Source organism: Monodelphis domestica, chromosome 2 (genome assembly GCF_027887165.1).
Source record: "Monodelphis domestica isolate mMonDom1 chromosome 2, mMonDom1.pri, whole genome shotgun sequence".
In the NCBI taxonomy this organism is placed as follows: domain Eukaryota; kingdom Metazoa; phylum Chordata; class Mammalia; order Didelphimorphia; family Didelphidae; genus Monodelphis; species Monodelphis domestica.
Window position 1 is genome coordinate 114,497,559 of NC_077228.1, and position 15,033 is coordinate 114,512,591.

Consider the following 15,033-nt stretch of genomic DNA (forward strand, 5'->3'; position numbering starts at 1 on the left):
CCTCACATCTCCAGGCGTGGTTCTCTATCCACTGAGCCACATAGCTTCTCCAAATATCATTTGTTTGTTTGTTTGTTTGTTTGTTTGTTTGTTTTATCCTCAAAATAACCCTGTGAGGTAGATGTTGTTTTTATTCCCATTTTATAGTTTCAGAAACTGAGGGAAACAGATTAAGTTGCTTACCCAGTCTCACACAGTTACTGAGACTGGATTTGAACTTAGGCTTCCTAATTCTATACATGGCACTCTATTTCCTGCTCTATGAGCTAGTCAGGAGCCCTAGACTTGTCATATGATGATTTGGGTTCACATCTCAGCTGCTACTTACTATTTGAATTTCATTGTTTAAATCACTCTTCCTCTCAAAGTGTTGGTATCCTTCTCTGTCAAATGTGAGGTTAGAACAAACAATAAATAGCTTCCCCTTCAGCTCTAAATATAATGATACCAAGTGCCTTTAAGACACTGGAGCAGAGAAGCATGAAAAAAAACAAGCAAAAAAGAATAATTTTTAATTTATATAATTATATATATATATATATATATATATATATAATTAATAATTTAATAATTTTTAACCAAGAGAATCAAGAAGAAGCAGCACTGACACTGGGAATTGGAAGAAAGAGAATGATTCCCACATGAGATTTTTGGGTTCGGTGTATTATAGTCAATCAATCAATAAGCATTTATTTATTATCAGGTGTGTTAAATGCTATGAATATAGTGACAAAAGTGAAATAATCCCTCCCCTCAAAGAAGTTACATTCAAATGGGGAAGACACCAAATACAAATATAAACAGCTTTACAAAATATGTATAAAAATATGCTAATAATGAATATAAAAATATATACAAAAAAATTCAAGGTTATTAGGGAGAGAAGGAAAACAGGAGGTACTTCTGGTAGGAGGTGACTCTTCAGCTGAATCTCAAGTGGAACCAAAATTCTAAGAAGCAGTAGGGAGGAGAGATTTTATTCTAGCTATGAGGAACAGTCATTACAAAGGAGAAATTGCAAATGATAGATTGAGCACCACTTTTGAAGAACAACCTGTGAATGGAACAGAGTGTTTTTGCATAGGAAGACTGGAAAGGTAGGAAAGGTCCAAGTGCACAATTTGAAAACAAGAAGAGAACATGAAATAAATGTGGAAAAGGAAATTAAAGTCAGATTATGTTGTTGCTGTTCAGTTTTATCCAACACTCCATAGCCTCTTTGGATTTTCTTAAGCAGAGATATTGGAATGATTTATCATTTCCTTCTTCAGCTCATTTTATAGATGAGGAAGCTGAGATCAAGATATTTAAGTAACTTGCCCAGGGTCACACAGCCAGTAAGTGTCTGAGGATGGATTTGAACTCAGGAAGATGAATCTTCCTGAGTCTAGGATCCAAACTCTATACACTGCACCATCTAGCTCCCCATAGAGTCAGATTATAGAAAACTTGATGTCAAAAGATTTTCATCATATCCTCAGTGCTAGGGTGCAGTGCCTTTATATACCAGATACTTCATAAATATTTGTGGAATTGAATTGCAGATGGAGGAAATGAAGTATACATAAGGACCAGCATAAAGCCATGCACTTCTGGGTATAATAGGGCCACATTTTACACAACCAGTATGTTGCAAGACCTTTCATGTAAATTGAAAATGGAGCAAGAGAGTGAACTCCATTACTTAATAAGTATTTCTTATATGAACATACCTAGGCACTTTATGGCTTTTCTTGGGCTAATCTGGGCTACCAGCATCACTACTGTTGTACTTGGGTACCATTATTAATAACTAAATACCATTAATGAAACAAAGAGAAGCCCTGCTCTGATTTGTATGTGACTTGTTACAAGTAACTCTGGACTAAGACTGAAGACAGAGCTAAGATCTGGTACAAAACAATGTAATGACTCACAGGAACAGTTTCTCAGAGTGATATTTTACACTGCTTGAGAAAAATGGCACAAATTTAGCAGGTAATTAAAAATATTCATCTTACATATTTTTCTGCCTTTATTTTTTGACTGTTAATCCTATATTCCTGAATTCTTGTGTGCCTAAAAGGAGGTCTTACTTTGATTGGAAAAGACCCCAGTTGGGTAGGAAAACAATTACTCCTTAGAGCAGAGGAGTTGGGAGGAGAGCTGGAGCAGCATGAAGATGCAGGCTGAAGGGTTACCAAGCTGTCAATAGAGAAGAGAAATACAAGTGAGAAATACTTCACAAGAAGTGAGGTAAGTGAGCAAACTAGGTGCCAGAGTGTCGAGCTTGAAAAAGATCAGGAAACAGACTGGGAAATATCAGACAACTGACCATTTACCTCTCTCTGACATTCTTCCTAAAACCTTAGCCCTGTTATGGTAGTTTTTTCATCCAGATGTGTGTTTTAGAAAAATCTTTTGTTGATTCATTTTTTATTTTGTTGCTGATGTTCTTAACTATAGAGTCATCTTATTCTTGCTAATTATTTGCCCCTTTATTTCCCCCTTTAGGTCCTTTATTTCCATTATCCATGCCTTCCTTGATTGCTCTATTTTTTATCTTTCTTGTGTTTATTTTGCTTCAATTGTTGGCATGTGGTTTGTTTTTGGCAGAAATACTTCCAATGCCCAGCTTTTTTTTTTCATTAAATATAGTACAAATTTGCATAGTATGTCACTTTGGGTGGCATCTTGAATATCTTTACTTTTCAGATTAGATTATTCCATTCTTGGTTTCTGATAGGTGTAGGTCTTATTTGCTTGCAGAATATTTTGTTAGTCAATGGGATAATCATTACGTTTTGGTCTTTTGTTTTCTTTTTCTGATGGTGATCTGTGGATTATTTGAATTAGTACCTTCTCTTGGAGGGGTAGTATCTAGGGCAGCTCTCTAGCCTCTTACCCTCACCTGACACCCAGCTCTCACTTGTGGCTCCCAGTAGCTGCTAGCATGCGGTGGCGGCCACACCCTGGGCAATGGCTTCGACAGGCCGGCTAAACCTTGTGAGGGTAGCCATCGAGTCGTAGACCCCTGGTGAACCAGGGCTTTGCTCACCCAGCATGTGAAGACTACTTCGGCTAAACATATGGAAGAAACCAATAAGAAGGTTCAACGGCTGAGATGGCGACGCAGCAAAGCACTGTGGAGTGCTTAGGGCGTGTTGGAGCACAAAAGACAACATGGCCATCTAATGCAGCTGAGGAAGTCTCCAGATGTAACGACTTTTCATGCCACTGGACCCAGGCTTCCAACGCCGAGAGAGTGGGACTGTCTCTGTGCATCAACTTTTCCACTTAAATCTCCTTCACACACAAGTGTCTTTGTGCACACTCATCTATACACCATAGATGAAAATGCACAAAGACAATCGTCATCCTCGGTTCCTGAGAGACTACTACTACTATGTCCTATACCCCTAACAGTATGTTGACAAGCCCAGAGTGCATCCACACATTCCTCCTAGTTCAACTGGTCCTCTCAGATAGTGGGAATTTACACTCATACTATGAATATTAAAGGTTTACTTCAGGAAAGTCCCCCTGCACTTCCCCTCTCTTTTTTTTAGTTCCTATGCCCCAAACAAAATAGGGAAAGAGATGGGGACTAGATGTGATTTTATTACATAAAGTGAACTCCAGAATAAGAAAACTCCCTCTGCTAATACAGGACAGCATCATCTCTATAATATAAACTTATAGAGTTGCTTAGATCACTGATTTATACAGGATTACATAATCAGTATGTGGCAGTATTAGGGCTTGAATCCAGGACTTCTGGTTTTGAGGTCAGTTCTGTAAGCTACATCATAATGCTTAGGGAAAATCTCATCATTGCACTGCTCAGTATTGACATTGACTCTTCATCTACAAACAGCAGGTTCACAATATTCACCTGAAAATAGGAAGAAAACAAAAATGTACCCTTTAAGTAAATCATGGACTCTATGGTTCTTTCCAACACTTCCACTATGCTCCCATTTCTTGGAATGAGAACCCACTGGTGCCACTAAATAAATCTCTAAGCTCAATTAATAGTCTCAAATATTAGTACTCTTTTAGTGGGACCTTCCATGAGTCTTGTCTTTACTCAAGACACTCTACTTATTGTTCATGACACTGACTGGTTCCATTACGTGATTCTCTTTAGGGCTATCTGCTAACTCCAATAGGTCATTCCATTTTTCTATCTGCTGCCTTCAGCTGGTAACTCTCTTTACTCCTTGGTCTTTTTTGACAAAAGAGGGGAAAATAGAATCATTCTCCACCATCAAGGTAAGGTAAGTAACATAGTGTCATTTAGGAGCATCATCTTGCTAAAGAGCATCAGGTTCTACATGAACCTGGAGCAGTGCCTCCTATTGTATTTCAATTTATTCAATTCAATTTATAGACATTTATTAAGTATGTGCTATAGACAAAGCACTTGTGCCAAGTGCTAGAGATACAAGGACAAAAATGAATCAATTTCCATTCTCAAGTAACTTAGATTTTGCTGGAAAAATAAAACAGAACAACTACTATGCAGTTAAATAAATAAAAATATAAGAAATATAATACTATGCAAATTATCATGAATTATATGAATACATTGTTATTAATAAAATGATGTAAAATAATAATAATAAGGTACTTTGTAAAGTCTCGTGTTAGCCTAATTAGGTGAGTGCTATCATTATCCCATTTTACAAATGAGGAAACTAAGGCAGTTAAGTGATTTGACTGAGGTCTCAAAGTAATAACAAGTAATTTCATGGTGGGAAGAATACTGACAACCTGGGTGATCAGAGGAGGCAGGAAGCATGAGTTGTCTAGAAAGAAGCTAGGGATGACAAAATAAGGAGAAAAAGGGAGAATATTCCAGGTAAAGTCTTTGCAAAAACAAACAGCACATGAAAGGAATAATCAACTGGAGGAATTCCAGGCGAACTGGAAAGACCTCCAGGAATTGATGCAGAGCAAAAGGAACAGAACTGGGAGAACATTGTACACAGAGATGGATACATTATGGCACAATCAAATGTAATAGAGTTTTTTACTAGCAGCAATGCAATGATCCAGGACAATTCTGAGGGACTTATGAGAAAGAACACTATCCACATCCAGAGAAAGAACTGTGGGAAAAGAAACACAGAATAAAAACCTATAATCAATCACATAGTTCAATAGGGATATGATTAGGGTTTTGATGTTAAAAGATCACTCTACTGCAAGTATGAATAGTATGGAAATAGGTTTTGAACAATGATACATGTATAACCCAGAGCAATTGCTTGTTAACTCCTGGGTGGGGGTGGGGGTCATGAATCATTTAACCATGGAAAAGTATTCTAAATTAAAAAAAAAAATTAAAGCAAACAGCACAGAGATAGAAAACCACTAGGGGCACAACAAATTATGTCAGGTTGGCTGAAACAGAAGCATTTGAGAAGGAATAATATGAAACATCTAGAAAGATAGGTTGGAGCCGAATTGTGAAGAGCTTTAAAATCTGATTGAGTTTACATTTTATCCCAGAGCAATACAGAGCCACAGAAGATTCATAAGCAGGAGAGTGCCCCAGTTAGACTTGTACTTGAGAAATATCAATTTGGCATCTGATTAGAGGGTGGACTTGAGAGGGGGATACCAGTTAGGAAGTTCAGATGAGGGTTGATAAAGATCTGAACTTGGGCAGTAACCCATGTGAGTTAAGAAAAGGTAACAGATTCAAGAAATATGTGGAAGGAAAGCACCGAATTAGGAATGCTCGGAAAGTAATTTTAGATATTAGGATTGAGAGAGAGGGAAGAATTGATTATGACTTCTCTGGTGATAACCTGGGTGACTGGGAAAGCAGAAGTGTCCTTGACAGAAACATACTAATCAGCTTGATTATGAAGGCATTCCCTGGAGGACACCAACTAAGATGAAACTTATGGTGGCATTTTCCCCTAGCCTTAGCCTCTAATACTTCAGGAAGCAGAAAAATCTCCATCTTCTTAAAGGAGTTCACTTGCCAATAGAATGTAGAATCCTATGGCAATCCATAGGAAAATAAGGAGGAAGAATAAGCAACTCAGTCACAGATCCTATCACAGGTGGGATTCTTCTAATTACACAACTGTGAGTGATTTGTGCTGGTGGTGGGCCACTTCTAACAGTTCCTGAAAATGGAGAAGGGGGAAAATGAAGGAAGAGATGCCCTTAGGTCATTACCAAATGAGGTAATTTATGTAAAATGCTTTGAAAATCCTGAAGCTATAGAAATGTCATTATTTTTATTGTAATTAGCATTCAGCTCCTATTATGGATAGAGGAAGAATCCCAGAGGGTGATCTTCAAGAAGCTAAGGGATCTGCATTTACTATCTTAGCCAATAGGAATCCATAGAAGTGTTTGTTTGTTTGAGGATGGGAGTAATGGGAATGACTGTGGGTCCATGGACTAGGAGATCCAGATTCAAATCCCAAATTCATCTTATGTACAAAGCAGTATGACTATTTGCAAATCTTCCAACCTCCCTAAGCCTCAGTTTTTTCATCAGAGTGTTGGGTATGGATTGAAGATACATAGTTCCCAACCAGAGGAGTTAGTGTAGTATAGTAGGTTGAGACCTGGACTTTGTCAAGAAGACCCAGGTTCAAATATTGCTTCAGATATGTGACCCTGAGTAAAACATTTAACCCTGTCAGTTTCTTCATTTACAAACAGATAGATCTTCCATCTCCTCAATTAAGAAATTCCCACCAAGACTAAAGATCATAGTCATTCTATCCATTCAGGGGGACTTTTGTCTATGTCCCTCCATAAGTTTGTCATGGAGTTCCCCCCCAAAAGGCGGGAAGCCTTCCTTTATTTCCCCTGACATCTGGTTATCTACATATCTCTTGCCCTAACCACATGACCAGCCCATCTTCTAGCTATCTCAAAACACCTGGATGACATCTTTTATTCTTGTTTTTTGAGTGTACTCATTAATTATGTTTATAGCCTCCTTACAGCCTTCATCTGCAAAAAAAAAAAAAAAATCTAACAATAGTACCCACCTGATGTAGTCATTGTGAGGTTCAAAAGAGAATGAATTTTGAAAAGCACTCTGCAAAATTTAAAGTGCTGTATATATGTGAACTTTTATTGTTACTAAGTGATTGAAAGGAAAAGATTTAACTTCTGCCTCAGTTTCCTCATTTGTGAAATGAAGATAATACTTCTACTACCTACTTCATAAGATTGTTAGAAGTAAAATAATTTTTAAAACCCAAAGCACTGTATGATTGTGAGCTATTATTATTTTTATAGTCATTCATTAGGAATGTTGTTTGGTTCTCAATGGAAATGACTATTTTCTATAGACAGGACTAAATTCAGAGTCCAAAAACCATGCCTAGGGACGTATAAGACACTGGTTCTACCATCACTAGGGGATGTGAGTGAGGAGAGAATGTTCTGGAATCAGTCACACTGCATGTCTTCTCTCCCCCAACATTTCTAGAGGTGAGATAGCACTTCAGAGAGGGACAGCTTACTCAACTTTTCATCGTTGACTTGGCCTTTCCACAGAGACCAACAATTAGTGAGAATAAAATAGGAGGAGCTCATTGAGAGAATGGCACAACTAATTAGCAGTTTTACACATATTTACCACTTGTTCTGTTCCCCAAATATCTGTGTGAAGCCATTTAACCATACCTTTCACTGTACTCTATTTATCTTCATGAGAAAAGGATATGGTAAGTGGCAAGTGGCAGTTTTTCTGGTCTTCCCGTACATACTTGTTCATACATGGATGCATATATACACATAGAGTGGAAAAGCTATTTTTCCTAAGCAAACTTAAACAAGGAGAGTCTGCTTTTCAGAAAGGATTTTATTTCCATTTCTTCCATGAAAATTCTATTGATTTGCATGTCTGGTAAACTAGAAAAGATTTGGTGGTAGAATTAGAAGATTTCAGTTCAAAACTCATGCTCTTATATTGCTAACTGTGGAATGCTGGACAAGCCACTTAAATTTGCCCTTTGAGATTCTATTTTCTCTTCTTTAAATGATGATGCTAATGCCTACATTTCCTATATCAAAGGGTTGAGGTTAAACCATATAGAAATATGAGTTTAATTTTTTGGAACTAAATCTATGATTTCGTGCATGTAGGGATCTCTTGGTGCGTTACCTGGCATTACCTAACCATCTTTATGTCATGTCTTCTGCCTCAGATAGTTCTTACTTGAAGCTATGATTTCCAACTGGTGAAAATTCTCCACAATCAAACAACACAGTGCCACCATACAGAAATTTTCTGTACATCTTCATTACTCTATTAAATGGAGTACTCTGCTTCCCATCTTCCCTACACTTTCCATCTCTTTGGGAACAGTAATCAAAACACTACCATTCCTTGAAGTAACTAATCCTCAATGATTCCACTAGATATTTCTGTCACTTATCAGTCTAAACATCCCTCATTGGCCATGACTCTCATATATTTGTCTTCCTTTGTTAGAATATAAATTCCTTAAAGACAAGGACTACTTTTCTTTTTGTATTTTTTATCCTCAGTGCTTAGCATTATATTTGGCACATAGTAAGCACTTTAGAAATTCTTTTAATTCATTTTATCCATTCACTTTACTGTAAGGGAGGGAAAAGTGACCAAATTCTGAACTTTAGTCAAACATTCAGCAGTATGAACTAAGTGAGAAAAAAACCCCTAGACACTGATTGAATCAACCAGCCCTTTGAATCAATCACCCTATCCCACTGAAGTAACTAAAAGGTGACCTAATATGTTAACCAGATGAGAACAACTATTAAATCAATCAATCGAGGATATTCAACTAGGGGCAAGGAGTTCTTGAAATCCATTGGATGAAATGGAGTAATACTCCAGAAGAGATGTATTATGACTAGTTAAGGAAATTCAGCCCAAACCTGGGAATCGTGTGTAAAATGACAAGATAACATTGAAGTTGGTTATTTATTTTAGTATCTTCCCATGGATTAGTAGAAACAGTTCTAGCTATGCCCCGTTTGAGGAATTACTTGGGATGGGAGGATCTTGGAAATTTTGTAAGACAGCAGGATTTAGACTTCTCACTAACATCCTAGTAGCATCCCCATAATAGTGTCTGCTTTGGGAACTTCTAGAAAAAGTCAGCTTCAGAAATGTATCAGAAGACCAGTAGAAAGCTACACAATATTTAAAGGTAACTTTATGTGAAAGCCCACAAAAGGATTTCTAGGACTTGTAAATTGACCTCCTCTGCCACATGTGATCTTTAAGTTTGAGCTCTCTTTCTCCTGCTCTGTAAGTAATGGTGGAATATTTTCCTCCTGGTTTGGGGGAATATTTTGTATCAACTATTTTTATTATATCTAGTAGTTGCAACAGTCAGTTAAAATAAGTAGCTCATTGTAAACCTCCTAGATAACATAATTGACCCTAAGGTCTATTTGATTCCTTCCATTTTGACTTTAGGGAATTTAGTTGAGATGAAAAGTTCTGAGTTCAGTCATAATTGCTTTGAGACACCAGTTAGGAAATTTCATAAAAGTTAAACATAGATTAGCCTCTCTGCCCAATCTTATATTCATAACTACCTCCATCAACCTCTTTATGGTTGAGGTAAATTTTAGTTTTCTGGAAATATGTGGGTAATGAAAATACCAATTAAATTATATTTCTGTTCTGCGATTTTTAGATTTTTCTCCATCTTGCTTAGTCTAGCACCCAGGAATGTACACATCCATACTACTGGCATGTGCTAGCAAGTGACAAATCAGAAACAACTGACTGTCTCCTGGGCTGTCCTAAGCCAAGCTTGAGCCACCATTGGCACATGTGAGACACAGGAAGTGATGTAGAGAGCTGCCTTTGGAGTTCTTGGGACTTCCTATGGGGAGAGCTGGGTGACAGTTCGATCCTGGAACTCGAGCCTGGAGGAGCTCCCTCAGACAGCTTCCTTGAGATGGTCACATGGTGAATGATAAGACTGACTCCCTTTTCCCTTGGCTCTCAGGGGAGACCCCCTTGGCCAAGGCCTTGAACTCATACCTGGCTCAGCTGAGCTGGAGCAGTTTAAATTAACTTGTTTTCCTCTTTCTCTCTCTCTCTCTTTCTTGATTTCTTCTTCCTATTGTAATTAAATCATCATAAAATTCCATTCTGACTTGAGTGCTTCATTTGGGATTTAAGAAATTAAATCTCTGGTGACCAATAATTTTTACATTCAGTCTCAACCCTAAATTTACCCTTTACAGTCCTTGGATAGGTATCAGGAAGAGAAATTGAGGAAAGAGTCTGCCTTTTCTCAAGACTTCCCTCAGCTTGGATTCTTGGCTGATATATTTGAAAATCTAGTAATTTTCATTGTTCTCTTCCTTCTTAGTACAAGCACAATCTGCCCTTTATTCTCAAAAGTGATTTGGAATTTATATTCTTCATGAAATTTTTGTTTTGTTTTGTTTCAGTGATATGTGTCTTCTTCCACAACATGATGAATATGGAAATATATATATTGCATGTTAGCACATATATAACCTACATCAAATTGCTTACTATCCCAGAGAGGGGAGAAGGGAGGGGGAAAAGTAGAGAATCTGGAACTCAAAATGTGAGAAAATGAATGTTAAAATTTTGGTTTCTACATGCAATTGGGAAAAAATAAAATATCACAGTATTTTTTAAAGACAAAAAAGTTTATCAGAAATGTCATACTTGCTTCAACCTCTCTAATAAAATGGTCAGTATATCTTCCCTTGACTCTGAAATAGTTTCTTACTTTTATACAAATTGTGTGGCATCTCTCACACAATGGCTGCTTAATTCAAGGAGGTACATAGCCTTGTTTGCATTTAGTTCTGATTGATTAAATTCATAAGTATTCTTACCTAATTCAAGAATCAGAGCTAAAATGGGTCCATTTCAACCTTTGGCAAATACTCATTTGTAAAATGTGAGTTTACCTGACTAATGGATTCAAATGGATATGGGAGCACCACAGTTGGGACTTGTAAGTTATACATAGTACTATCAAATAAACGTTCAAACCCCTTAGGGTTTACCCTTAGAAAAATGAGAGGAGACATAGTAGGTACCCTAGGAAACCCAAACTACATATGGAAATGCAAGTTTGGGAGTATAGCCTAGAGCACATACTATGCTACCAATGGAGATCTGTAATTTTTCTATAATTTATATCCTTATAGAGTTTCTTGGGGCTCTTACAGGTTAAGAGACATGTCCAGGGATACAGAGCCAATATATATTAGAGGCAAGGCTTGGAGGTAGGTCTCCTTGAATCAGATTCCACTAGCAATCATAATCTAAAGATGCCACCATTCTAATGTTTTAAAAGTGTTTTAATCTTGGCTATGCTTATATACCCATCCCCAGAAGGAGATAACAACTTGAGGTCTAGGACAGAATCTTCTATTTCTTCTGTATTTTCTTTCCAACTTTCCCTGTCATTCCTATAATACACACACACACACACACACACACACACACACACACACACACACACACACAGTCTACTACAAAGACTCCACATATAGTCTTTAAAAAAAATCCTGTCAGATTATTTTCTGCCTCCTCCAACATTTTTTGTCATACCTAGTTAAGTGTCATACGCAACAGTGTCATGAACATCCTGAGGGAGGATTGTTTAATCGATTGGTTTAAATGAGGTTTTTTGATTATCTGTGTATTTCTATTATCCCAACCAGGCCAATGCCTCATCACCAAGATTAATCATTCATATTCACAGAGTATACTTTGGCTGACAAAACCCCCCACAAAAAAAAAAAAAACCCTATCCTCTCAGCAGCCATTTTGCAAGAACGATTGTCCCTATTAACTAAAAGAGATGTTGACCCCTAGACATTAAGTAGCCTAACAAAAGTCACTCTGCTAAAAAGTGGCAGTCCTGGTATTAGAACTTATGCCTCCTGATTTCAAGTCCAGTGTTCTTCCCACCATAGACAATTTCATCTCTCCAAAGAGCAAGAGCTGGTACAAACTACACAGACGTGAAAAAACGCAGGCACATTAGGGTCCACCATACCTCAAGAGCAGAGCTCGAAACTCCCTACCAGAGCAAAAATTAAAATATCACAAGTTGAGCTGTAGACCCCTGTAAGTAGAGCTTCTTTGTCTAATGACCTTTCTGGTTGTGTGATAGCAAATACAATGGGCTGGCCTCATAAATCATAGCTCAGGAAAACATCCATAGGGCAGGCTTTGACACTGTTTGCATATTCAAATGTCACCCCACTCATAAAAGAAGAGACAAAACACTTTTTTTTCTCTCAAAAATGTCAGCATGGCTGGATTAGAAAAGATAATTCGGAAGTACTTCCAGACAATAATTACCTCTGGCACCTATCTGAAGTGTTCTTAATGAATGGGAAGAGGATTTTTTTTAATTTTAAAAAATTATGATTATTACAGTAATTAATCAGCTTCTCAGTGACAGATTCCTTTTGCAAAAGGAGTCTCCAAAGGCCATCTAGTTTCAATAGGGCACCTTGTTGATTTCATATCACATATGCAAAACATATCCTTTTATTATCAGTTACAAAAATGCTTATAGAAGTGGAATTAAACTCTGTTTCCTAAATAGTCAGGAAAGCTCTCATGTTTCACAAGTAGGAGGAAAAAAATTCTAATCCCAAATGCCACTTGGCGAGAAGGTTTCATCCTCTCTTCCAAGACTTAACAACCAATATCTTAGTCTTAATTACACACAAAAGGTTCCTATTTCTAATTATGGACCTTGGGGAAATAGCCCATCTCCCCAAACCAATAACATCTCATGTTAACTTCAGCTCTTTTGTGTTTAATATCTTAGAGCTGGGTTTCAGGGTCCCTTGGTGATCTGTACATTTGGCTTTCTCTAGTTCATTTTTCATAGCATTGCTCAGAGCAAGGGCTAAGAGACCTTTGTTTCCCCAAAGATTTTTTTGTAACATTTTGTGCTACTTTTGGATAAAATCTTCTAACCTAAGACCTCACCATTAACAACAACATTTCCTGAATAGTTCTGCTTTCCCTCCCATTCCTTTTTGCATCTTAAGCCCAGTACTCTCACCCAGCACAACTTGTGAGCCACAGAGTGTCAGTGGAAATTTAGAGTAGAAAGACATTCCCAGAAGCCCCAGATCTGCACTTTCTTCCCCTCCAGGTTATTCTAACTGTGCTGATGTGGGCTGAAGATAATGGAGAAACAGTGGTATAAACCAAGATAAGGAGCTAGAATTAAAGAAATTTAGAATAAGAAGGTATCTTTAAAGCCCTCTACTACAATAAACTAGTCCCAAAGGGGGAAGTGACTAGTCAAAGGCTACACTACTAGGGTGGGTTTTCTTTTGTTTGTTTGTTTGTATGTTTGTTTTTGCAAGGATGATTGGAGTGGTCAGTAATTTCCTTCTCTGGTTCATTTTACATATGAGGAAACTGAGGAAAACAGAATTAAGTGACTTGCTGAAGGTCACACAACTTGTGTCTGAGGCCAGATTTTAGCCTGGCACTTTATCCACTATGCCAGCTAGTTGACAAAACTTGACTAAAGCATTTCTCTACAACATTTTGTAGAAGGAGAATGTAGGGAAAACAGAAATAGAAAGGCAGAAGAAGAGGGAGACAGAAGGAAGAAGAGAGAGTCAGTAAAAAGGGGTAGAAAGAAGAAAGAAATAAGAGAGGGGGAGGAAGAAGGAGAGAGAGGCAGAAAAGAGGAGGAAGAAAGGAATACAGAAGCAGAGGGGGGGAGGAGGAAGACGAGTAGTATTTTCTATAGCAATCAGACAACTGAGAGACTTGCTATAATAACAAAAATAATATTACAAATAATAATGGTAGCAGTAATATAACAATAAAAGAAGTATTGAAAGTGAAGTGAGTGTTATATAAACTCCCCAAACTATAGGCAAAGGAAGTTGGCACAACTCTTTGGCATCCTATCAATGAAAAGGAACTCTGTCACTATTCAATGGAGACATTTGGATACAGAGATGAATCAAAGAAAGCTCAATTGCTGCCATTCTACATCTTCCATTTTAAGACAATCCCAGTGATGTGGACTCATACATGTAGTCCACTCTCCAGAAGGAAAGGAATGAGAGATAAAATAAACCCTTTGACAAGATGGCCTTCTTCCAAACTTCAAACTGACTTTTCTTTCTTTAGCCAATGATACAAGCTGCTCCATCTTTTGAGATCTGTTGCTGGTCAGTCCATCTGCTGTTGCTCTTCTGAGTTTGCTAGGTTGGCAGCTTTTTGTTTGGGAATCTGTATTTTTGCCCACCTTCTAGATGGGGGGTGTTCATTTGCTTGTCAAGTGGGGTGGGAGAAACTATCTACTACCATGGATTAATTAGACCTGGTTGGAAAAGAAAATCATAACTGATGGAAAATTATTTTTTTTCTCCTTGCCAGTAGCTTTGGTATGGGAGACAGAAGCCAATTCCCTGGATGATCCCAACATTTTCTAACATTATTTACTCATGGATGCCTTCAGAGTTAATACCTACTTGGTTTTCTAGTGGATAAACTAATGATGCCACTTGGATGAAGTTGAGATCATGGAGCCCCTCTGGATAGGAGAGAGAAAAAGGAAGGTCCTAGATGAGAGGAAAAGCTCTGAAGGATTTGCAGGTACATGCTACAGCCTTCAAAAATCTTGAACCTTTGTATTCAGGGCTTTCCTACAATAATTAGCAATCCATAAATTATGGTTCTAATTAATTTCTCCTTTTAACACAGAAAGAAATTCACCAATGCATATCACATCATGAAGCCTAGAAGCCCAGCTCCATTCGATGTGGTATTTCCTTCCTGGGAATTTTCCATTCCTTTTCATTCCATTCCAGATACATATATTAAGTATTTATTATGAACAAGGTAAAAGATGAGGAGTTGTAGTGGATAGAGATTAGGACTAAGAGGAAGATCCATGTTCAAATCCTTTCTATGAGGTATATACTACTTGAACAACCATAAGTAAATCACTTAACTTATCACTGTAGACAAGCAAAAGTGTCGAATATGGAACAGCTACCAATGTGCATCAATAGATG